The sequence below is a fragment of the Mus caroli genome, unplaced genomic scaffold, assembly GCF_978045245.1.
Source record: "Mus caroli unplaced genomic scaffold, Mus_caroli_1 scaffold_8, whole genome shotgun sequence".
Classification (NCBI taxonomy): Eukaryota; Metazoa; Chordata; class Mammalia; order Rodentia; family Muridae; genus Mus; species Mus caroli.
The window spans coordinates 132,233,679-132,257,897 of record NW_028227263.1 but is presented as its reverse complement, the minus strand read 5'-3'; the positions used below and the strand labels follow the sequence as shown (position 1 = coordinate 132,257,897).

Below are 24,219 nucleotides of genomic sequence, written 5' to 3'. Positions count from 1 at the left end.
CTGTGTAGGCATGATGTATAAATGGGTGCTCTCACGATCTCTTTTGATGTGTTTCCTATTTCCAGGGTCTCCAGTGCAGGAACATACTCCAATCAGTTCAAAACACATAGATGTCCAAAGATTCCTCCTTGCATCCTAAATTCCAAATGGCTTCAAATATACCCAGAGAAACCAGTTCCCTAGTGCCTAAAGAGCCTACAAGGAACTTACCTTTTCAAATGTGTCAGAGTCCTCTAGTGACCCCAAAAACTCCACTGCAATCAAGTCTTTCACTCCATGAAAGGGACCTACATCAGCAAGAGTCCCAAGAACTATCCAGAAACTCAGATATGTGAATGCAACCAAGTGATGTAATGGGCCCAGGTTTACCAACTCTGAGAAGACTCTCAGGGCAGCCAAGTCATCACATACTTTCAAGACCCTCAGTGAGTTCTGGTTTCCCTGTTCCCATAGGTTCTATGCCGCTGTCGGATAAATATTGTAACAAACAACCTGGCCTCCAAGAAAGTGTTGAAAGGAACGCACTGTGTACTCCAAAGAACAAAAGTGTCTGCTGCAAGAACATTTTCATCAGTGCCAGAACCCAGACCTGGAACAACGGAAGGTACTGGCATTACTGATTGGTGTGACAGAATACAAGATCCAGGTATGCCTCTCTCTTTTCCCTCTGTTCAACACCAAATGGATCTCTTCCTCGATCAATTACCTGAACTCTGTGTTTCTTATGTGCTAAGGGCACCTTGGTGATTTGTGAATGGTGAATAGTCAGGCCTCTAGGGCTGGACCTCTCATTCTTCTTCAACCTGGTACCAATTTGAGTCAAGATTATTATCCTGCAGGGTCTTAGAGACCCATACACCACAGCTTCTACTAAGACACAGGACACACTAGCTGAATCTTCCCCAGATTTTGGTTTCAAGTCATATACATCCTACCTTACTACAATCTCTTAGGGATTTACAGCCTCAGACTTCTCTGTTTCTGCCTCATGCAGTTTCTATTACTATAAAAACACCTCCCATCCAAAGGCTTCAAACTGTGGCCCGGTTAGGGGCAATCAGGTATTCTTCTGATGTCTCCTTTGTTTTCCAGACCTGGTTCAAGAACAGACGAGCTAAAGAATGTCGGAAGAGTTCACAACTCCCTCTGAGAATTGGAAGTGGACCTCACTATAGGCCTACTTCCAGCAGTGGTGGTGAAGTTCCTGATTTCGCTGCCAGTCCAGATTCTGTGTGCCAGAGACATGTGGATGTCAGCTATCCTCCTGAGTTTAGACCATCAAGGAACTCCCCTCACCAGGAATTCAACTCTTCCCTCATTGATCAACCGTTGGTAGAGATGTGTCCCAGCAAGAGCCACATTATCTCAGAGCATCAAAGGCAGAAATGTAGAGAACTTTCCAGGGAAACGGGGCACCTATCTAGTGAAAGGTCTGGCTGTTCCAACGTTCTTTCCTCACCTTCTACACCAGCCACTGCTGAATCTCCGTGTGACATACCCTCGGGATTAAGCCTTTCTCCTCAACTCGGACCTCCAAGTGTGACCCAAAACTCAGAATCCACCTTCTCCATGTGCCAGACACCATCAGTTTTGAGCCCTCTTCCTGAACTCAGCCCCTTGAGTAATTCCCTAGACCAGATGGCCATCTTTTCCAACATGGATCAGGTCTGTGAAAACTATCAAAAGAATACAAGGTCTAAGAAGCCAAGGAAGGACAGGGAGAAGAACACGGTGCAAAATTTGATGCATGGCCAGGATTCCTGTGAAAAAACTGAAAGCCCTAAAGGCACGGTCTCTCTGCCAAGCTCTGCCTGTCAGGAGACCTTGGGTGAGAGACAGTCTGTGTTCAGTTCTCCTCCATGCAGCCCATCAAGTACATCTCCAGACTCAGAATCCATATTTTCTACATGGGAGGGAACATCTCATATCAGCTTTCCTCCTCCTTTCAGCCCAAGTATGTTCTCAGACCCGGAATCAACCTTGTCCATTATTCATATTAATGAGAATTTATTAAGTGATGCCATGATGTCTCTATAGGCTGACTGAAACCCAGCAACAGGGGAGAGTATACTCTGTCAATCATCAGTCTGTGCACTATCTGCACACCCCGCTGCAGACCAAGATCCAGAAATAGCCCAAACTCCACATACCAGCACAGCTTTGACATTTGGGCATCCAAGGGAGACCCATTGCTCAATACACACTCACAGGTGTTTAAGACCAGACTGCTTTACAAGACCAGCTCTTCCCTGTACATCTCAGTGACTTGGATTCTGTGTCAGACCAAGTGTCACTGTCTGACTTCCCTGAGCACTTCTGACTTGTGGATGTCATCTAAGAACTGTTGATCCAGAAGTTTGGGGCACTCCTCTCTCCATCTACCAAAGTGAATGGGTTAAATTTGGAGACTGATTGTCTGAACACATGAGGTAGAAAGCTTTCAAGGAAGATTTTGTGAAAATGTCTCAATTACTCTAGTGTTACTTATTTTCAATGTATCAAAAAGGGTACAGTAATTTATTGAACATAGCAATTAAATTGATTCTCTCCTATTTTTACATTGGTTAGCACTTGATTGCACGCATTTCCCTGTCCTGCTATGTCTACCAACCTTTGTGCCCTCCCCTTCCCCAAAGTGTGAAAAAATAAAAAATTATAAAAAGGACATATTTCTGTCATCTGTATTCTCACTGGAGTATGGGAACATAATCTTCATAGACTTCCCAATAACAGAATATACCCCTTCTCCTTCTACGTCTTCCATTAGTCACCCATTGTGGGAAGGTACATTTCTGTATCCCAACCCATTTAAGTGTTCTCTTCAGTGCCTCTATAACTAGTATGCTACTTTCTTGGGAGGTGGGGTAAGTTGGCATATGAATAGGTGTTATGGCAGGAGCTTTCCATATCCCTTCCTCTTGACTGTGAGTCTTCATCCTTCAATATCAAAGCAATAGTATCTTTCTTGCTCTTCACATCAGGGGAAGCATGGATTATTGGTTGTCACAGTGTTTCATGCCATCTTCTTGCTTCTCCTGAGTGTTGAATTTCCAGGTGAGTTAATACACCTGTCTTCAGGAACATGTGGGGGTCAGGGAGGACAGATGCATAGTTCCTGAGCACAGGTAATCAACCACATAGAAGAAGGTAGGGTAATACAATTAAGTCATCTAAGCTATGATCTAGTCAAAGAGGAGCTAAAATTTATAGGCATGGTATTTTTTTAATATTTATTTTATGTATACGAGTACACTATAGCTGTCTTCAGACACACCAGAAGAGAGCCTTACGTCCCTTCACAGATAGTTGTGAGCCACCATGTGGTTGTTGGAACTGATTCAGGACCTCTGGAAGAGCAGCCAGTGCTCTTAACCACAGAGCCATTTTCCAGCCCTACACATGCTATTTTAAAATATTTTTGAATCTGAGACTTATTTCTGGGAGGAAGAGTCTGGGAGGAAGAACCAGGCATAACATTGACAGAATTCCACTAAAATCGGGAACAAGTCAAGGCTGCCACTCTCTCCATATCTGTTCAATGCATTACTTGAAGTTCTTAGCTTAAGCAAGAAGACACTTGTAGGAGGTCAAGGAGATACATATGGGGAAGGAGTATGTCAAAGTACCTTTATTTAAATGATATGACAATGTTCAGAAGTGACTTGAAAAATTGCACTAGTGAATGTCTATGATTGATAAACACTTTCAGCAGAGTACCTGTAGTGTTAAATTAACCAGAAAAATCAGTGCCCCTCTCTATACAAACTACAATTTGACTAAGAAGGAAATTAGGCAAAAACTCTTTAACATTGCCCCAAATAATATGAAATATCTTGAGGCAATTCTAACCAAGCAAGTAAAACCATTCTATGATAAAAACTTCAGGAAAAAATATTGAAGAAGGTATCAGAAGATAGAAATTCTCCAATGCTCAGCCAGCCTACCAAAAGCAATCTATAGATTCAGTGCAATCCCCATCCAAATTCCCATACAATGGTTCACAGATCTTCAGAGGACAATTTCCACTTAGTTATGGAAAGACAAATAACCCAGACTATGAAAAACTCTCCTGAATAATAAAAGAACAGCTGAAGCTCTCACCTTCAGCAAAATGTACTACACACTGAATTATGTTATTAACAACAGTAGAGTATTATCATAAAAACAGACACATTTATCAGTTAGATTAAACTTACTACCTGCACATAAATACATGCATATATCAATTCCTTATTTTTTGATGAAGAAGATAACAATTCACACCTAGTGAGTGGACATCACCATGTGCTTGTCAGACTAGATATCTCCCTGTAGAAGAATAAAGGTAGATCCATAGTTATAACCCTGCAGGAAACTCAAGTCCAAGTGGATTATAGACCTCAACATAATACCAGATACAGTGAGCCTGATATAAAGTGGGGAAAAGATGTTGTTGAAAACTACCCCCCCCCAGCATAACTGTAGCCACTTTGTTCCATTCCTGCCAGCTTTTTTATATTGTTTCTGTGACATTCCTATCAGGAATATTTCTCTTGACTTGTTAGGCCCAAGTTCCATATGGTAGCTTTTGTTTCATCTTCTATATTTTACTGTTTTTTTTAATATTACCTCTTAGAAGCTTAGTAAGAGAGAGAAATGGTGTGGACCCTGTTGGAAGAGGAGGGGAAAAGAAGTGGGAGGAGTAGAGGAAGGGAAATTTCTTTTCTGAGTATATTGTATGAGAAGAGAAGCTATGTTTAATAAAAGGTAAAAAAGACAACTTTAAATGCAATTTTCCAATTAGAATGTCTGCAGCACTGGCCTCTGCATCACAGCTTGTCTCCTAGGGTTTGGCTTGGATCCATCTCACTGCTGCTGGTGTTCTGGGTAACCATCCCATGGTTACTGCTATCTCCAAAATGCTGGGGTTTTCTGATGAAACTCGACTGCATTTTAACGAGTAGCCTCACCTGGACTACCTTCAGGGACTCCACCTCAGCTACAGAGTGCCAAGGCTCAGCTGCTCTTTATGCTCCTGTCAGATCTTCAAAACCAGCACCACCTGGGGGACTCTTTTGTAAAGTGGCTATTTTCACTGAACAATTCTCTTAAGTCCCTGCCCACTCCAAGTTTCCCGCCCACTTCTTATAAACATTTATACCAACAGTTCCTCCCTTGGTTTTTTAAAGATTGCTTAAACAGTCCCTTCTCCAAGTTTCACAATGCCATACTCTAAATTATAACAACTGATCTAGCCTACTGTCATTCACAGGTTTGCTTCTCCTGGACAAACTGTGTGCTAACAAAATCTTCTGCAAAACTGCCTTCCCTCCTCACACTTCCAGCACCTCTCTTTACCTTTTCAATTCCTCTGCTGGCATTTATTAATTTATGTATTCATGTGTTTATGTATTTATTAATTAATCAATTAATTTTAGTAGCTATTTTCTTCCTTTACATTTCAAATGCTATCGCAAAAGTCCCCTATAGCCTCCCCTTGCCCTGCTCCGCAACCCACCAACTCCTGCTTCCTAGCCCTGGCATTCCCCTGTACTAGGGCATATGGTCTTTGCAATACCAAGAGCCTCTCTTCCCAATGATGGCCTACTAGACCATCCTCTGCTACATATGCAACTAGAGACACTGGTCAGGGGCCTCCATGAGATTCAACTGTAAGGCATTTTCTCAATTAGTGATCAAAGGGGAAAGGCCCCATGTGAGTGGGACCATCTCTGGGATGGTAGTCTTAGATCTATAAGAGAGCAGGCTGAGCAAGGGAGGGGAAGCAAGCCAGTAAAGAACATCCCTCCATGGCCTCTGCATCAGCTCCTGCTTCCTGCCCTGTTTGAGTTCCAGGCCTGACTTCCTTTGCTGATAAACAGCAGTATGGAAGTGTCAGCCAAATCAACCCTGTCCTACCCAACTTGTTTCTTGGTCATGATGTTTGTGAAGGAATAGAAACCCTGACTAAGACAAGTTCCAAGGAGCTCTGAGAGTACTAATTAGTTCATATTGTTGTTTCTTCTATGGGGACTCAATCCATTTCAGCTCCCTGGGTATTTCTCTTGCTCCTTAATTGGGGATCTTGTGCTCAGTCCAATATATGAGTGTGAGCATCCAGTTCTGTATTTTCCAGGCACTGGCATAGCCTCACAGGAAACAGCTATATCAGGCTCCTGTCAGCAGGCTCTTGCTGGCATCTGCCTAGTGTCTGGGTTTGGTGGTGGTTTATGGGGTGTATCCCCAAGTAGGGCAGTCTCTGGATGGTCATTCCTTCAAGATCTGCTCTGAACTTTGTCACTGTAAATCAATCCATGGGTATTTTGTTTAAAATTATAAGAAGGAGCTAAGTATCCACACTTTGGTCTTCCTTCTTCTTGAGTTTCATATGTTTTGCGAGTTGTATCTTGGGTATTCTAAATTTCTGGGCTAATATCCCCTTATCAATGAGTGTATACAATATGTGTTCTTTTGTGATGGCATTATCTCACTCAGCACTCCAGATCCATCCATTTGCCTAAGACTTTCTTAAATTCATTGTCTTTAGTAGCTGTGTAGTACTCCATCCTGTAAATGTACCACATTTTCTGTATCCGTTCCTCTGTTGAGGGGCATCTGGGTTCATTCCAGCTTCTGGCTATTATAAATAAGGCTGCTATGAACATAGTGGAGCATGTGTCTTTCTTACTGGTTGGAACATCTTCTGTATATATGCCCAGGAGAGGTATTGCAGGATCCTCCCGTAGTACTATGTCCAATTTTCTGAGGAACCACCAAACAGATTTCCAGAGTGTTTGTACAAGCATGCAATCCCACCAACAATGGAGGAGTGTTCCTCTTTCTCCACATCCTCGCCAGCATCTGCTGTCACCTGAATTTTTTTATCTTAGCCATATATGCAGAGAAAGCATTTGACAAAATCCAACACCCATTCAGGATAAAAGTCTTGGAAAGATCAGGAATTCAAGCCCAATACCTAAACATGATAAAAAGCAATCTACAGCAAACCAGTAGCCAACATCAAAGTAAATGGTGAGAAGCTGGAAGCAATCCCACTAAAATCATGGACTAGACAAGGCTGCCCACTATCTCCCTACCTATTCAACACTGTACTTGAAGTCCTAGCCAGAGCAATTCGACAACAAAAGGATATCAAGGGGATACAAATTGGAAAGGAAGAAGTCAAAATATCACTTTTTCCAGATAATATGATAGTATATATAAGTGACCCTAAAAATTCTACCAGAGAACTCCTAAACTTGATAAACAGCTTTGGTGAAGTAGCTGGATATAAAGGTAACTCAAAAAAGTCAATGGCCTTTCTCTACACAAAGGATAAACAGGCTAAGAAAGAAATTAGGGAAACAACACCCTTCTCAATAGTCACAAATAATATAAAATACCTTGGCCTGACTCTAACTAAGGAAGTGAAAGATCTGTATGATAAGATCTTCAAGTCCCTGAAGAAAGAAATTAAAGAAGATCTCAGAAGATGGAAAGATCTCCCATGCTCATGGATTGGCAGGATCAATATAGTAAAAATGGCTATCTTGCCAAAAGCAATCTACAGACTCAATGCAATCCCCATCAAAATTCCAACTCAATTCTTCAACGAATTAGAAAGGGCAATCTGCAAACTCGTCTGGAATAACAAAAAAACGAGGATAGCAAAAGTTCTGCTCATGGATAAAAAAAAAAACCTCCGGTGGATTTACCATGGTGACCTAAAGTTGTCCTACTGAGCAATCGTGATAAAAACTGCATGGTACTGGTATAGCAACAGACAAATAGACCAATGGAAAAGAATTAAAGACCCAGAAATGAAACCACACACCTATGGTCACTTGATCTTTGACAAGGGAGCTAAAAACATCCAGTGGAAAAAAGACAGCATTTTCAACAAATGGTGCTGGCACAACTGGCAGTTTTCATGTAGAAGAATTCGAATTGATCCATTCTTATCTCCTTGTACTAAGGTCAAATCTAAGTGGATTAAGGAATTCCACATAAAACCAGAGACACTGAAACATATAGAGGAAAAAGTAGGGAAAAGCCTTGAAGATATGGGTACAGGGGAAAAAAATTCTGAATAGAACAGCAATGATTTGTGCTGTTAAGATCGAGAATAGACAAATGAGACCTCATAAAATTGCAAAGATTCTGCAAGGAAAAAGGCACAGTCAATAAGACAAAAAAGGCCACCAACAGATTGGGAAAGGATCTTTACCTATCCTAAATCAGATAGGGGACTAATATCCAATATATATAAAGAAATCAAGAAGGTGGACTCCAGAAAATCAAATAACCCCATTAAAAAATGGGGCTCAGAGATAAACAAAGAATTCTCACCTGAAGAATATCCAATGGCTGAGAAGCACCTGAAAAAATGTTCAAAATCCATAATCATCAGGGAAATGCAAATCAAAACAACCCTGAGATTCCAACTCACACCAGTCAGAATGGCTAAGAGAATGCTTTGAAGTATGATGGGTATACATGTGAATAAGAGCGTGGGGAGGAGAAAGAATGTGATTAAAACAATATTCATCTTTATAGATACAAATTTTTAATTTTGAGGTTGTTTAATTCTGTGTAGCTCTATTTGTCCAGTAAAGTGTTGTGTAGAGAAAGGCGGTTTAGAAGTCACAGAGATGACCTGCCTCTGACTCCTGAGTAGTTTGAATTAAGGTATACCGCCAGCAAGGCTGATAGAATGTATTGTAGGAAGTTTTCCCCTAAATAAGCAAGAATTTGTTTTCTTGGGAGAACTAGACACCTTATAGACTGTGAAGACAACTTCCTGTAGTGACAGACCCTGACTTACAAATAAACAAACCAAAACAAAAAATGTAATTCAATCAATAAGACAAGGACTCTCTAGGGTGGGGCCAAAATCCCAGTGGCACTGAAGGGTGTGTTTATCTACTGAATTTGCAGGTCCACAGAGTGGGAGGAGCCAAAGAGTGGGCGGAGCTTTGAGGTTCCTGCCCAGACAAGGTATATAAGGCTGTTCCCTGAAGAAGTGTTCAAACAGAGAAAAATCTGTACAAGATAAAGAGAACTAGTGTTTGGAATTCCAACTCAATTCTTCAACAAATTAGAAAGGGCAATCTGCAAATTCGTCTGGAATACCAAAAAACCTAGGATAGCAAAAATTCTGCTCAAAGATTAAAAACACCTCCAGTGGATTCACCATGGTGACCTAAAGTTGTACTACAGAGCAATTGTTATAAAAACTGCATGGTACTTGTATAGCGACAGACAAGTAGACCAATGGAATAGACTTGAAGACCCAGAAATGAAACCACACACCTATGGTCACTTGATCTTTGGCAAGGGAGCAAAAAACATCCAGTGAAAAAAAGACAGCATTTTCAACAAATGGTGCTGGCACAACTGGCAGTTATCACATAGAAGAATGGGAATTGATCCATTCCTATGTCTTTGTACTAAGGTCAAATCTAAGTGGATTAAGGAACTCCACATAAAACCAGAGACACTGAAACATATAGAGGAGAAAGTATGAAAAAGCCTCGAAGATATGGGTACAGGGGGAAAAAATCCTGAATTGATCAGCAATGGCTTGTGCTGTTAAGATCGAGAATAGACAAATGAGACCTCATAAAATTGCAAAGCTTCTGCAAGGCAAAAGACACAGTCAATAAGTCAAAAAAAAAAAAAAAAAAAAAACCATGAACAGATTGGGAAAGAAACTTTACCTATCCTAAATCAGTTAGGGGACTAATATCCAATATATATAAAGAAAATATTTTTCTGGATGGAGCCAGAAAGGGGAATAAATCTCAAAGGATGTGTCAGTTGTTTGTTACATACTGTTAATCCTAGGCCTGTGTGGGAAGGAGCAGGCAGGTGCATCCCTTTGAATTCTAGTTCAGCCTTGTCTTCAGTTTGACTTACACACAGCACAGTTCATACAGAGAAACTCTGTCTCAGAAGAAAAGAAGAGAAGAGAAAAAAAAGAAAGAAAAGCAAACAAAAATTGTCTTTCATCTGGCCAGGTTTCCATTAGGTGTTAAGGTGTGGCTACAGACTGGGTGTGGCCCCAGGGTGTGAAAGTATGCTGGCTATGAGAGGATGCAAGGAGGAGCCTGTGGGAGGGTCCTGTATAGGGAGATTCAAATAAGGCTAAGTCCTTGGTATAGAAGTTCAATAACAGTGGGCATCTGTGTTAGGTGAATGAGCCTTTTGATATCCAGGGTAATTATGTTATGAATGATCTTGTTTAGAAGAAGTGGGTGGAATGGGGTCCATTGGATCTTGGCTGTTCAATGGCCCTTTATTAGTTGTTTTGTGGCTGATTGTCCAGCAGAAAGGAGGAGAAACTGGGACTCTCTCTTTATATTTATGATAATATTCCTTTTTAATGTAAACTTTATGTAATCCTTTTTATAGTCCAGATTTTATATCCCTCCTAATCACCCCATGACTGTTCCATATCTCATATTTCCTTCTTTTGTCTCCACAAGGATGTCCCCACCTTACCCGCCACACCCCTATCATAGAAGACATCCCCACTCCATTGTTCCTCTAGTCTCTTGAGAATTAGACACATCTTCTCTGACTGAGTGTAGAACCAGCAGTCTTCTCCTGTATATGTTGAACGCCTCGTATCAGCTGGTGTATGTTTCCTGACTGGTGGCCTGGTTTTTGAGAGAACTTGGGGATACAAGTTAGTTGAGAATTCTACCCTCCTATAGAGTCAATCTTCTCCTCAGATTCTTTCAGCTTTTTCCCAATTCAACCACAAGTGTCAGCAGCTTTTGTCAATTATTGGGCATAAATATCTGCACCTGACTCTTTCAAGTGCTTTTTGGGTCTTTCCAGGTGCAGTCATGACAGGCCCCCTTTCGTAGGTACACCATTGCCTTAGTAATAGTGGCAGACTCTGGTGCCTCCCCTGGAGCTGAATTCCAATTTGGTCCTGTCACTGGACCTCCTTCTCCTTAGGATCTTTTCCATTTTTTTGTCCCTGCAGTTCTTTCAGACAGGAACAATTCTGGGTCAGAGATTTTTGCTGTGGGATCGTAATCCCATCCCTCACTTGATGTCCTATCTTTCTGCTTGAAGTGGGCTTTACAAATTCCCTCACCTCACTGTAGGGCATTTCATCTCAGGTTCCTCCCTTTGAGACCTGAGAGTCTCACCCCCCCCAAAGGACTTGGCTACTTTCTGGGGTGTCCCCCTACTTCCTACTTCCCAGAGTTGCCTGTTTCCATTATTTTGTTGGCCCTCGGGGCTTCTTTCTTATTCCCCCCACCCAATACCTGATCATGTCCCCATCTACCTCTTTCTGTCCCCTTTCCCACACAGGTCCCTCTGTCCCAGGTCCCTTTGTCCTAGCTCCTGTGATTGCTTTCTTTTACCTCCCAAGTGGTATTGAATTATCCTCACTTTAGACCTTTGGGTTGCTAAATTTTGCTTTCTGTAGATTGTATCCTGGGCATTCTATATTTTTGGTTAATATCCACTTATTAGTGAGTACATACAATGCATATCCTTTTGGTTTTGAATTATGGCTTTCAGGATGATACTTTTTATTTCTCCCCTTTAGCCTGCAAACTCAGTATATTCTTGTTCTTAATATCTGAGTAGTATTTCATTGTGTAAACGAACCATATTTTCTATATCTATTCTTCTTTTGTTGGATATCCGGGTTGTTTCCACCATCTGGCTATCATAAATAAGGAAACCATGAACATAGTGCAACATGTGTCTCTGTGGCATAGTGTGGCATCTTCTTGGTGTAAGCCCAAGAGTGCTATAGCTTGTCTACATGTAGATCTATTTCTAATTTTTTGAGGAATCTCCAGATTGATTTGCAGAGTGGTTGTACCAGTTTGCAATCCCACTTGCAAATAATGAGTCTTCCTTTCTCTTCTCATCTTGTCAAACATGTGCGGTAACCTGAGGTTTTCATCTTACCCATTCTGGGTATTGTAAGGTAGAATCTCAAGATCTATATAATTTTCATTTCCCTGATCACTGATGACTTTGAACATTTCTTCAAGTGATTCTGAGCCATTTCAGATTCCTCTGTTGTGAATTCTCATTTTCGTTCTATATCCCATTTTTTATTTTTTATTTTTTTGTGGTTGGCTTCTTGAGTTCTTTATATATTTTGGATATTATCTCCCTGGGATGTAGGGTTAGTGAAGATTTTTTTCCCAGTCTATACGTGTCCGATTTTACCTATTGTCTATGTCCTTTGACTTATAGAAGCTTTCCTGTTTGAAGAGATCCCATTTTGGATTTCTGTTTAGAAAATTTCCTCCTGTGACAATGAGTTCAAGGCTCTTTCTCACTTTCTTTTCTATTAGATTAGATTTCTTGTGTCTGGTGTTATGTTTAGGTCCTTCATCCACTTAGAATTGAGCTTTGTGTACTGTGTCTAATATGTCTCTATATTCATTATTAAGTGTACAGACTGCTAGTTACACCAGGACCATTTATAGAAGGTGATTTCTTTTTTCCATTGTATATTTTTGGTTTCTTTCTCAAAGATCAAGTGTCCATAAGGATGTGGCTTTATTCTGCATCTTCAATTCTATTTCATTTTTCAACATGGCTATCTCTGTCCCAACACCATACAGTTGTTTTTATCACTATTTCAGTGTAGTCTAGCTTGAGGTCAAGGGTGTTGATTCCCCCAGAAGTTCTTTAATTTCTTTTTTTTTTCCCGAGACTGGGTTTCTCTCTATGTCCCTGGTTATCCTGGAACTCACATTTTATACCAGGCTGAGCTTGAACTCAGAAATTAGCCTGCCTCTGCCTCCTGATTGCTGGGATTAAAGGCATGTGCTACCATGCCCGGATTTCTTTAATTTCTAAGAAGTATTTTTGTAGCCTGGCTTGGTGGCACACACCATTAATTTCAGCACTTGGGAGGCAGAGGCAGGCAGATTTCTAAGTTTGAGGCCAGCCTGGTCTACAGAGTGAGTTCCAGGACAGCCAGGGCTACAAAAGGCACCCTGTCTTGAAAAAACAAACAAACAAAAAAGAATTATTTTTGCTATTGTAGATTTTTGGCTTTCCAGATGAATTTGAGAATTTCTCTTTAGATGTTTTGGAAGAATTGTGTCAGGATTTTTTGGGAGGTTGCATTGAATCTGTAGATTGCTTTTAGTAGGATGACCAGTTTTACTATATTAATTCTGCCAATGTGTGAGCATGGGAGAACTCTCATTTTTTGAGATCTTTTTCGATTTCTTTCTTGAGAGACTTGATGTCATTTTCATATAGATCTTGCATTTGTTTGGTTAGAGTTACCCTAAGATTTTATATTATTTGTGGCTAGTGTGAAGGGTGTTGTTTCCTAAATACTTTCTCAGCCTGTTTATCATTGGTATAAGGAAAGCTAATGATTTATTTGAGTTAATTTCACGTTCAGTCCCTTTGCTGTTTATCAGATGTAGTAGTTCTCTGATAGTATTTTTGGGGTCACTCATGGACACACTTATATAGTCTACAATCAGTGATACCTTTAATTCTTCTTTGCCATCCCCTTGATCCCTTTATATTGTCTTAATGCTCTAGTTAGAATTTGAGTACTATATTGAATATATATGGGAAGAGTGTGCATCCTTGTCTTGTCCCTGATTTAAGTGATTGTTTCAAATATCTCTACATTTAATTTGCTATTGGATGTTCATTTGCAGTAATTTGCTTCTAGGATGTTTAGGAATGGGCCTTGATTTCCTGATCTCTCCAATATATCAATCCTTGATTGACTTAAATTCTGTATTAGAGCCACCCTGAAAGGCAAAGGAAGGTGGTTTTTCTGGATCCACATGCCCAAATTTAAATTTCTTCTCTGAAATGCCAACTTTAAAATTCTTCTCAGGAAAGTTACTTTTGAATTCTGTTCCCACTTGACTTCCTGCAGATTCATTTGACTGTGACTTTGAGCCCACTGTAAAAGCTGAATGAGCTTAATGTGGCTTAAGAGATGGCTTGGAGGCTTCACAAGCCACACATTTTAGGGAAGAGCTCTCATTTTGTACAGAATAAACAGCACACTTCCACTCTTCTTTCTTTTTGGTGAATAAGCCTTCAAATCCATTGTTTGGAGACCTGCTTGTCTCTGAAGAGGCAGGAGCCTCTTTTATTAGATATTTTCTTAATTTACATTTCAAATGCCTTCCCAAAAGTCCCCTCTAACCTTCCACCACCCTGCTCCCCAACCTATCCACTACCACTCCCTTGTCCTGGAGCATATAATCTTCTCAATACCAATGGCCTCTTGTCCCATTGGTAGCTAATTAGGCCATTCTCTATGACATACCCAACTAGAGACACAAGCTCTGGGGGCTACTGGTGAGTTCATATTGTTGTTCGAACTATAGTGTTGCAGACCCTTTAGCTCCTTGGGTACTTTCTCTAGCTCCTTCATTGGGGGCCCTGTATCCTATCCAATAAATGAGTGTGAGCATCTGCTTCTGTATTTGTCAGGCACTGGCATAGCATCACAAGAGACAGGGTCCTGTCAGCAAAATATTGCTGCCATATGCAATAGTGTCTGGGTTTGGTGGTTGATTATGGGATGGATCCCCGGTCAGGGCAGACTCTGCATGGTCCTTCCGTCCATCTCAGCTCTGAACTTTGTCTCTGTAACTCCTTCCATTTGTATTTTGTTCCCCATTCTAAGAAGGAACGAAGTATCCACACTTTGTTCTTCCTTCTTCTTGAGTTTCATGTGTTTTGCAAATTGTCCCTTGTGTGGTCTAAGTTCCTAGGCTAATATGCATTTATCAGTGAGTGCATATTGTGTGAGTTCTTTTGTGATTGGGTTACCTCACTCAGGATGATATGCGCCAGACCCATCCATTTGCCAAAGAATTTCCTAAATTCATTGTTTTTAGTAGCTGAGCAGTACTCAATTGTGTATATGTACCACATTTTCAGTATTCATTCCTCTGTTGATGGATCTCTTGCTTCTTTCCACCTCCTGGCTATTATAAATAAGGCTGCTAGAAACATACTGGAGCATGTGTCCTTATTACCAGTTGGAACACCATTTGGGTACATGGCCAGGAGAGGTATTTCTGGATCTTCAGGTATTACTATATCCAATTTTCTAAGGAACCGCCAAACTGATTTCAAGATTGGTTGTACAAGCTTACAATCCCACCAGCAATGGAGGAGTGTTCCTCTTTCTCTACATTCTCGCCAGCATCTGCTGTCACCTAAATTTTGATCTTAGCCATTCTGACAGGCGTGGGGTAGAATCTCAGGGTTGTCTTGATATGCATATCTCTAATGATTAAGGATGTTGAACATTTTTTTCAGGTACGTCTCAGGCAATCGGTATTCCTCAGTTGAGAATTCTTTGTTTAGCTCTCTGCCCCATTTTTAAATGGGGTTATTTGATATTTTGGGAGTTCAGCTTCTTCAGTTCTTTGTATATATTGGATATTGGATAATCCTATCGGATTTGGGATTAGTAAAAATCCTTTCCCAAGATGTTGGTGGCCTTTTTGTCTTATTGGCAGTGTCTTTTCATTACAGAAGCTTTGCAATTTTATCAGATCCCATTTGTCAATTTTCGATCATACTGCACCAGCCACAGCTGTTCTTCTGTTCAGGAATTTTTTATTCTGTACCAATATCTTCATGGTTTTCCTCCCACTTTGTCCTCTATAAGTTTCCCTGTCTCTAGTTTTAGGTGGAGTTTCTTGATCCACTTAGACTTGAGCTTTGTGCAAGGAGATGAGAATGGGTCATTTCACATTCTGCAACATGATAACAGTCAGTTAAGCCAGCACAATTCATTGAAAATAATGTCTTTTTCCAATCGATTGTTTTAGCTCCTTTATCAAAGATCAAGTGACCATAGGTGTGTGGGTTCATTTCTTCATCTTCAATTCTATTCCATTGATCTACCTATCTGTCACTATACAAGTACCATGCAGTTTTACCACAGTTGCTCTGTAGGACAGCTTGAGGTCAGGCATGGTGATTCCACCAGAGGTTCTTTTATTGTTGAGAATAGTTTTTGTTATCCTAGGGTTTTTGTTATTCTAGATGAATTTGCAAATTGCCCTTTCTAACTCTGTGAAGAATTGAGTTGGAATTTTGAAGGGGATTGCATTGAATCTGTACATTGCTTTTGGCAAGATAGCCATATTTACTATATTGATCACTCCAATCCATGAGCAAGGGAGCTCTTTCCATCTTCTGAGATCTTCTACGATTTCTATCTATAGAGACTTGAAGTTCTTATCATACAGATATTTCACATCCTTATTTAGCGTCACACCAAGGTATTTTATATTTTTTGTGACTAATGTGAAGGGTGTTGTTTCCCTAATTTCCTTCTCAGCCTGTTTATCCTTTGTGTAGAGAAAGGCCACTGATTTGTTTGAGTTAATTTTATATCCAGCAACTTCACTGAAGCTGTGTATCAGGTTAAGGTGTTCTCTGGTGGAATTTTTAGGGTCACTTGTATATACTATCATATCATCTGCAATAGTGATATTTTGACTTCTTCTTTTCCAATTAGTATCAATTTGGTGCCCTTCTGTTGTCTAATTGCTCTGGCTAGGCTTTCAGTACTACATTGAATAGGTAGGGAGAAAGTAGGCCGCCTAGTCTACTCCCTGATTGTAGTGGGATTGCTTCAAGTTTCTTTCCATTTAGTTTTATGGTGACTACTGGTTTGCTGTATATTGCTTTTATTATTGTTAGATATGGGTCTTGAATTCCTGAACTTTCCTAGAGTTTTATCATGGATGGGTGTTGGATTATATCAAATGCTTTCTCAGCATCTAACAAGATGTTCATGTGGTTTTTGTTTTGAGTTTGTTTATATAGTGGATTATATTGATGGATTTCCTTATAGTAAACCATCCCTGCATCCCTGGGATGAAGCCTACTTGATCATGAGGGATCATCATTTTGATGTGTTCTTGGATTCAGTTTGTGACGATTTTATTGAGAATTTTTTATTTTTTTATTTTTATTAGATATTTTCTTTATTTACATTTCAAATGCTATCCTGAAAGTGGCCTATACCCTCCCCCTGCCCTGCTCCCCTACACACACACTTCCACTTCTTGGTCCTGGCATTCCCCTGTATTGGGGCATGTAAAGTGTGCAAGATCAAGGGGCCTGTCTTCCCAATGATGACCGACTAAGACACCTTCTGCTACATATGCAGCTAGAGACAAGAGCTCTGGGGGTGTTGGTTAGTTCATATTGTTGTTCCACCCAAAGGGTTAGTTAGAGATTGTTCAACACTAAATATAAGAAACATCCTATTATGTAAGCACCATGGTCAGTTCATTAATTGTTGGTTTAATGGACACAATTTCAGTTTCTCTGTCACTGCCTTTCTGTCTGTCTATCTGTCTCTCTTCCCCCCTCTCTCTTACTGTGTGTGTTTGTCTTTGTATGTTTCTGGGTATGGTTTATTTAATTCTCTATTTAGCTATATTTATAAAAAAAAGCAAACACACCTAAGAGCAGTAAATGGAAGAAAATGGAAAACCTCAGGGCTGGAATCAACAAATAAGAAAGTAAGGGAAAGATACAAAGAATCAACAAAACTGGGACATGGTTCTGGGAGAAAATCACAGATAAATACACCTTTTGACAAAACCGACTAAAGAGCACAGAGACTGTATCCAAGTTAAGAAAATCATAAAGGTGAGACATTGCAGAAACTGAGGAAATTCAATGAATCATGAGATCTTGCTAATGAAAGAGGAAAATTACTGACCACCAGAACTCTCACCCCAGAGTACATTCTGAACTCTCACACCAGAGTCAGACCCCCTCTCAAATGAAAACTGTTCCGGGGACATTTCTGAGATAAGGGTTTCCTGGAACGAACCCAGTCCAACCCCTCCCAACTAAGGACTGTGCCAGGGACATTTTTGAGATAAGGGTGTGAGTAAAAACCTCAGTTCCAATGAATCAAGTACATGGCCAAAGTGTGGGACGCGGTTGCAAAAGCACTTTGAAAAAAACCCTTGGCTGAATCTCTTAGTGACGTAAAACCTGTATTTTCCCTGCCCTGCTCCCCCCCTTGCCTCCTTCCTATAAAAGCTTGTGAAAAGTTTGGGCTAATTGTCGAATCCCCTCTACACCATGCGGGGTGTGTGGGTTTCGACCCCAGAGCTCTAGTTCATGTATTTGCTTGCTGTTGCTTTATAGGGCTCTGGTTTATGTGCTTTTATGTGCTTTCTTGTCGTTGCTGTATTAAATCTTACTCTCTATACATCTTAAGTACCGGTCTCAGTGTCTTCTTGGGTGCGCGGCTGACCCGAGGCTTGAGTAAGTGCCTCCCTTTGGGAGTTTTGGAGTCTTTCATTTGGTGCATTGGCCGGGAATCAGCGCGACCACCCAGAAGTCCTGGACCCACTCAGAAGTAAGATTTACTGTTCTGCTTTGGTCTGGTGTCTGTGTTCTGTTTCTGGAGACCAGGAGAGTCTCAATCTGTGGGCCTTGGAGAGGCCATCTGAATCTGTATCTGGTGCGATCGCAATTCTGGTTTTGCGTGACGCTCTGTGCTCAGTACGAGCACCAGAGACCGTGCTCCGGGAGCTGGAGACCAGGCAGGTCTCAATAGAGAGCGCGGGGTGAGTAGAGACAGACGTGCCTGGTGCTCACCGTCCGATCGCCCTGGGGGACGCCCCAGGAAGACAAGGGGAGGGCCAAGGACGCTTGGCGGACCCCTCTGAAGGCCGAGAGACCATCACTTAGGTGGAAGGTCTGAGCCGCCGGCCTTGGAAAGGCCATCTGAATCTGTGAGTTGCCTGTGGGCGACGGGAAGTCGCCGCTGTTTTTGGTTTCTTTTTGTCTGAATCTTGTGTCTGCTCTTGTTGTTTGCTATTATTCTAGAAATGGGACAGTCTGCTGGGTGTGTAGGTGTGGAACTGCTGCATTTGTGTATTCTGAGATTGTGGGTTTATTCTGGCAGTGGCTGTGAGAGGACGACTGTCTATGGCCTCACAGTCTGCACCCCAAAAAAGATGTTCCAAGGGAGACCCTGGAGGGAGTGCCCAGGGTACAGAACAGTCAAAAAGACCTGGCTGTTGCCTGGCAGAGTGAAAGAGAGAGAGAGTGTTCTCTCTGCCAGAACGGGAGTGGATGTAGAATCCCACCCCTATCAGGAAAAAGAGTCAATGTGAAATCTGACCCCGTCAGAAAATAGTGTTTGGCTGGTTGTGTAAGTCCAGGCGTGGACGAGTGTGCTTGTTTGTGGCCACATGACAGACTGTGTGTGTGTGTGTGTGTGTGTTAACCCTTTGCCGACTGTAGACTTGGACTGACGTCGGGACAGAATTTGTCAGAAATGGTTTTAAAAGGAAAGAAAACCACCAGGCAGGTCCTCCCCAGGCTGCTCAAAAGAGCTCTGAGATTGCAGAGCTGGGCTAAGAATTTCCGGCTTTGGCAGCGCGGGTAGGGCTTTGATAGCAGCAGTGGCGCTGAGGTTCTGGCTTCTGCGGGCACGGCAGCAGCAGAGGCTGTCTGTGCCCCGCAGGCGAGTTGTGAGATGCTGGTGGTAAGTGCAGCGGCCTGCCGGCCCCCGCCTGCCAGTCCCGGAGTGGCCGTGAAGCCTGCCACAGCTGGGGAGGGGCCGACTACAGCCGCGTCCCTCCTTTGGTCCCCCCCCCCCAGAGTCTACCCGCACTCCCTTGTGCCTGCCTGGCTGCGTGCTCCCTCCCCAAAGACAGTGCAGAGAGCACAGGGTGTCTATCAAGTAGTTAAATAGTTAAATTGCTGCCTCTGCCTGCCAGTGTTTGTTTGCCACTCCCAGGAGTTTACGCTGCATTCCGGCGGCGCGCAGCGGAGACTCGGCGCTGGGCTCTTCACATCAAAGGATTTGTTTTCAGCCTTTGCCTGCCTCTTGGGTGGGAGAAGGGCTCATTTCCCTGTCCCCTGTATCCTGTCTCTTGTTAACTGTTAACAGAAAAATTGTGTTCATTTTGAAATATCAGTGGTTTGGTATAGCCAGATGTGAAAACTGCACTCCCTTCTTTGCCCCATGTGTTTTCTCTTCTCAGGCACTGCCCTGAGTTGTTAGCAGTGAGTCTGTTCTGGGCTCCGGTGAGGGAGACATACAAGGTAAGGAGCACCTATGGGTCTAACTGCCAGGCTCTGATGAGGTCTCGTCTCTGTGGGACTGAAAATGTCCCATCAATCTGATCTAACAGTAAATAGAGGTAAACTATGAAAAAAGTTAAGTGACAGAATATAGATGTAATAATTAGATAACATTCAAAGTAAGCAAAGACAAGAAAGAGATATATATAGATAGAAAGAGAGACATTATATGAGATCTCCATTGCAGTTAAGAAATAGGAGCAAAGAGAGATAAATGACAAAGACTAGAACCTAGCAAAGTGACACTTGCTAATAATGCTAGCACTTAGAGATGATCTGTAAGAAATAGGGAGCCAGAAAATTTTCTAAAAAAGATAAGAGAAATGAAATGCTGGTCACAAAAGTCAGGGAGACTAGAAAACTTAGTACCTGGCAACAAAAAAAAAAAGGAAAGCTTTTGGCTAAAAGATCAGAGTGTTTGCTGTTGAAAAAGAAGAGCACTGGATGAGAGACTGTCCTAACAAAAAGAAGAGGAACCCCCCTCATGAAAAAGATAGCAGAAGGGGTGCTAACACAGAGGCTGAGTCCTTAAAAGAGACTGGTAGTCTACCTGTTGAAGCAGCTAAAAAGAGACTGTGTTTTCATATTCCTCCACTGACCAGTGCAAAGCAAGTTTAAAAGGTCCCTGGACACTACAGGTCTTTGCAAACTGTGGATTCCAGGTTTTGCTGCATTAAAAAGATAAACAGCCCTTCGTATAAGAAATAAAGAACAACCTTGGATGGCCTTAGATGCTATTGAGACTGCCCTAATGTTGTCCCCAACTTTGGGACTCCTAAATGTGACTGAGAACAAAAGTATTGCCAAAGAGGTTCTTACTCAGAAATTGGGACCCTAAAAGACCAGTGGCACTTAAAAAATTAGACCTGGTGACTGAGGGATGGCCTGCTTGTCTGCACATAGTGGCTTCTGGTCAGGGACACATGATTCAATTGTTTCCCTGACTGATGGACACATTATTAGAGCTTTTTTTGACAGAACAAGTGACCTTCGCTTCCCCTGCTAACCTGCTGAGTCTTCACCTACTCGTCACTCTGACATTCTGGCAGAAAGAACTTCGGCTCAGAGGGCTGAACTCTTGGCGCTAACCCAAGCCCTGCGGTTGGCTGAAGGCAGAGACATCAAAGACAAAGAAAAAATTCTGGCCCTCCTAGAAGCTCCTGAATGAACTGGGTGAGTTGGGGTACCGGGTATCGGCTAAGAAAGCTCAGCTAAAGCGGTGGCTCACCGAAGCCAAGAAAAAGACTGTGATGCTGATCCCAACCCCCACCACCCCGCGCCAAGTACGTGAGTTTCTGGGGACGGTGGGCTTTTGCAGGCTCTGAAAAGAAAAAGTCCCATTCACCTGGACTGAGGAACACCAAAAAGCCTTTGACAGCATAAAGGCAGCCTTGCTTGCAGCCCCCGCCCTGGCTTTGCCAGATTTGACTGAGCCTTTTACTCTGGGGCCCTGACAAGCTTACTCTGGGTCAGCATGTGACTATACCCACTACCAGAATTTGTTGCTGAATGATTGAGTAACTTTTGCTCCACCTGCCATCCTCAATCCTGCCACCTCCCGTTGGCGGATGACTCCACTCCTGTACATCAATGTGCTGATAAAATTGGAACAAGGAAAGATCTGACTGATCAGCCTTGGCCAGGTGTGCCTGCCTGGTACACAGATGGCAGCAGCTTTGTCACAGGAGCAGCAGTAGTAGATGGAAAGCAGCTCATATCCATGGGACCATCTACCAACAGAGGGGGCTACTTACCTCCGCAGGTAAAGATCAAATCAGCCTTGGCCTGAAAGTTTAAACTGGTACACGGATGGCAGTAGCCTCATGGTTAAAGGTAAGCGGAAGGCGGGGACAGCAGTGCAGCAGTGGACAAAAAGCAGGTGATCTAGGCCAGCAGCCTCCCTAAAGAGACTTCAGCCCAGAAAGCTAAATTTGTGGTTTTGATACAAGCTTTATAAATGACACTGACAGCGGGTATGCTTTTGCCACTGTATGGAACAATATGCAGACAAAGAAAGCTGTTGACATCTGCAGAAAAAGACGTTCTCAATATGGATAAATGATACTGCTCACATAGTCATCAAGAAGACTATTAAAGAAAATTTTTTTCCAAGGTTCAGAGTGCCAAAAGCAATAGTTGCCCAGGTAAGTCAGGGTGTGGCCAAGCATTTGGAGGTCAAATAAAAATTACATTGTGTATATAGACCTCAGAGCTCAGGATAGATAAAAATTAGTTTAAAACTCTAAGACAGACCTTGACAAAATTAATCGTGGAGACTGGCATGAACTTGGTGTTCCTTCCCTATGCCCTATTTCTTGATTCAGTTTTACTCTTTTTAAAATCCTTTTATGAAACTCCTATGCCCATCATAGTCTTAAATGATGTGTTTAAACTTATGCTGTTATAATAATGATCTGTATGCTAAGTTAAAAGGCTTGCAGGTGGTCTGGTCACAACTGGGAAAAATTGGACTGAGTACGCGGACGACATCGCGCCAGGGATCCCAACAGCTGAGACAGTGAACGAGCTGGGTACCCCAAGGACATCTCACCAGTTCCAGCCAGAGATCTGATCTACGTGCACCTGCATCATGCCCAGACCCTCAAGCCTCGCTAAAAGGGCCCCTGCCTAGTTCTGTTTACTAATGCTTCTTATTCTGTTTTTGTTCCCATGTTAAAATAGGGTAAATGCAGTATTCTCCGCATAAAAATATAGACTTCTGAAATTCTAAGATTAGAATTATTTACTAAAAGAAGGGGGGAATGAAAGAGGGAAAATTACTGAACACCTGAACTTTTCCTGAACTCTCTTACCCCTCCCATCCAGAGACTGTTCCCGGAGCACTCCTGAACTTTTTACCCCAAGGTACCCCCTCCCAATTGGAAACTGCTCCAAGAACATTTTTTAGATAAGGGGTCTCCTGGAAAAAACCTAGTCCTACCCCTCCTAACTGAAGACTATGCCAAGAACATTTTTGAGATGGAGGCCTCCTGGTACCACCCCAGAATGTTCCAATAGATCGAGTACATTGCCAAAATATAGGACACGACCCCTTGGTTATGTAAAGCCCCTTGGCAGAACACCTTGGTGACGTAAAACTTCTACTTTTCCCCTGGCTATTTCCTATAAAAGCCTGTGAAAAGTTTGGGCCAATTGCCGAATCTCCTCTGCACCACCTTGCTGGCTGCATGAGTTTCGACCCCAGATATCTGGTATATGTGCTTTTTATGTTCTTTCTTGTCATTGCTGTATTAAATCTTACTCTCTATACATCTTAAGTTCGGTCTCAGTGTCTTCTTGGGTGCGCGGCTGACCCGAGGCTTGAGTAAGTGCCTCCCTTTGGGAGTTTTGGAGTCTTTCAAAGCCACAGTTACTGTGATACCTAAATGATACAAAGACCCAACAAACAAAGAAACTTCAGAGCGACTTTTTTTAGGAATAGCAATGCAAAACTACTCAATAAAATTCTCTCAGAACAAATTTAAGAACGCATTAAAAACATAATTCACTGTGGTCAATTTTTTTTAGATGTGGTCATATTTTTAGATGCCTTAAAAGCAATTGAAAATATGCAACACCTTTTCCTGTTATAAGTCATACAGAAATTAGGAATTCATTGCACACAACTAAACATAAAGCAATCATAAAGAAACCAACAGCCAACATAAAATTAAATACACACATGAAACAATCCCACTAAAATCAGGGACAATCAAGGCTACCCAAACTCTGCCTATCTATTCAATATACCATCCACAGTTCTTGCTAGAGAAGTTAGAGAACAATAAGAGGTAAAGGGGATATATATTGGAAAGGAATAAGGCAAAATATCATTATTTTCAGATGATATGATATGATAGGATGCAAAAGCAACCCCCAAAGTTATACCAAAGAACACCTACAGATGAAAAATTATTTCAGGAAAGTGGCTCATTATAAAATTAACTCAAGGTTGCTGATTTCCGAGCAGAGGAGGTTCGTCCTGTCCGGCTTTTGCGGGGCGGTGGCCACGGCCAAGAGGCCTGCGTGGACCTCGGGGACGCCGAGCTGCGAGTCTTGGTCCTCGTGGCCTTGGCAGCACCGGGGTGAGGAGAGGCGACTCCCGGTTCTCAC

At 42.0% G+C, this 24,219-nt stretch overlaps 1 pseudogene; it reads left to right on the top strand.

Moving 5' to 3' along the window:
* Nucleotides 1–10: 10 nt before the first annotated feature.
* On the top strand, nt 11–24,195 carry LOC147003563 (oocyte-specific homeobox protein 4-like; annotated as a pseudogene).
* The last annotated feature ends 24 nt before the right edge of the window (nt 24,196–24,219 follow it).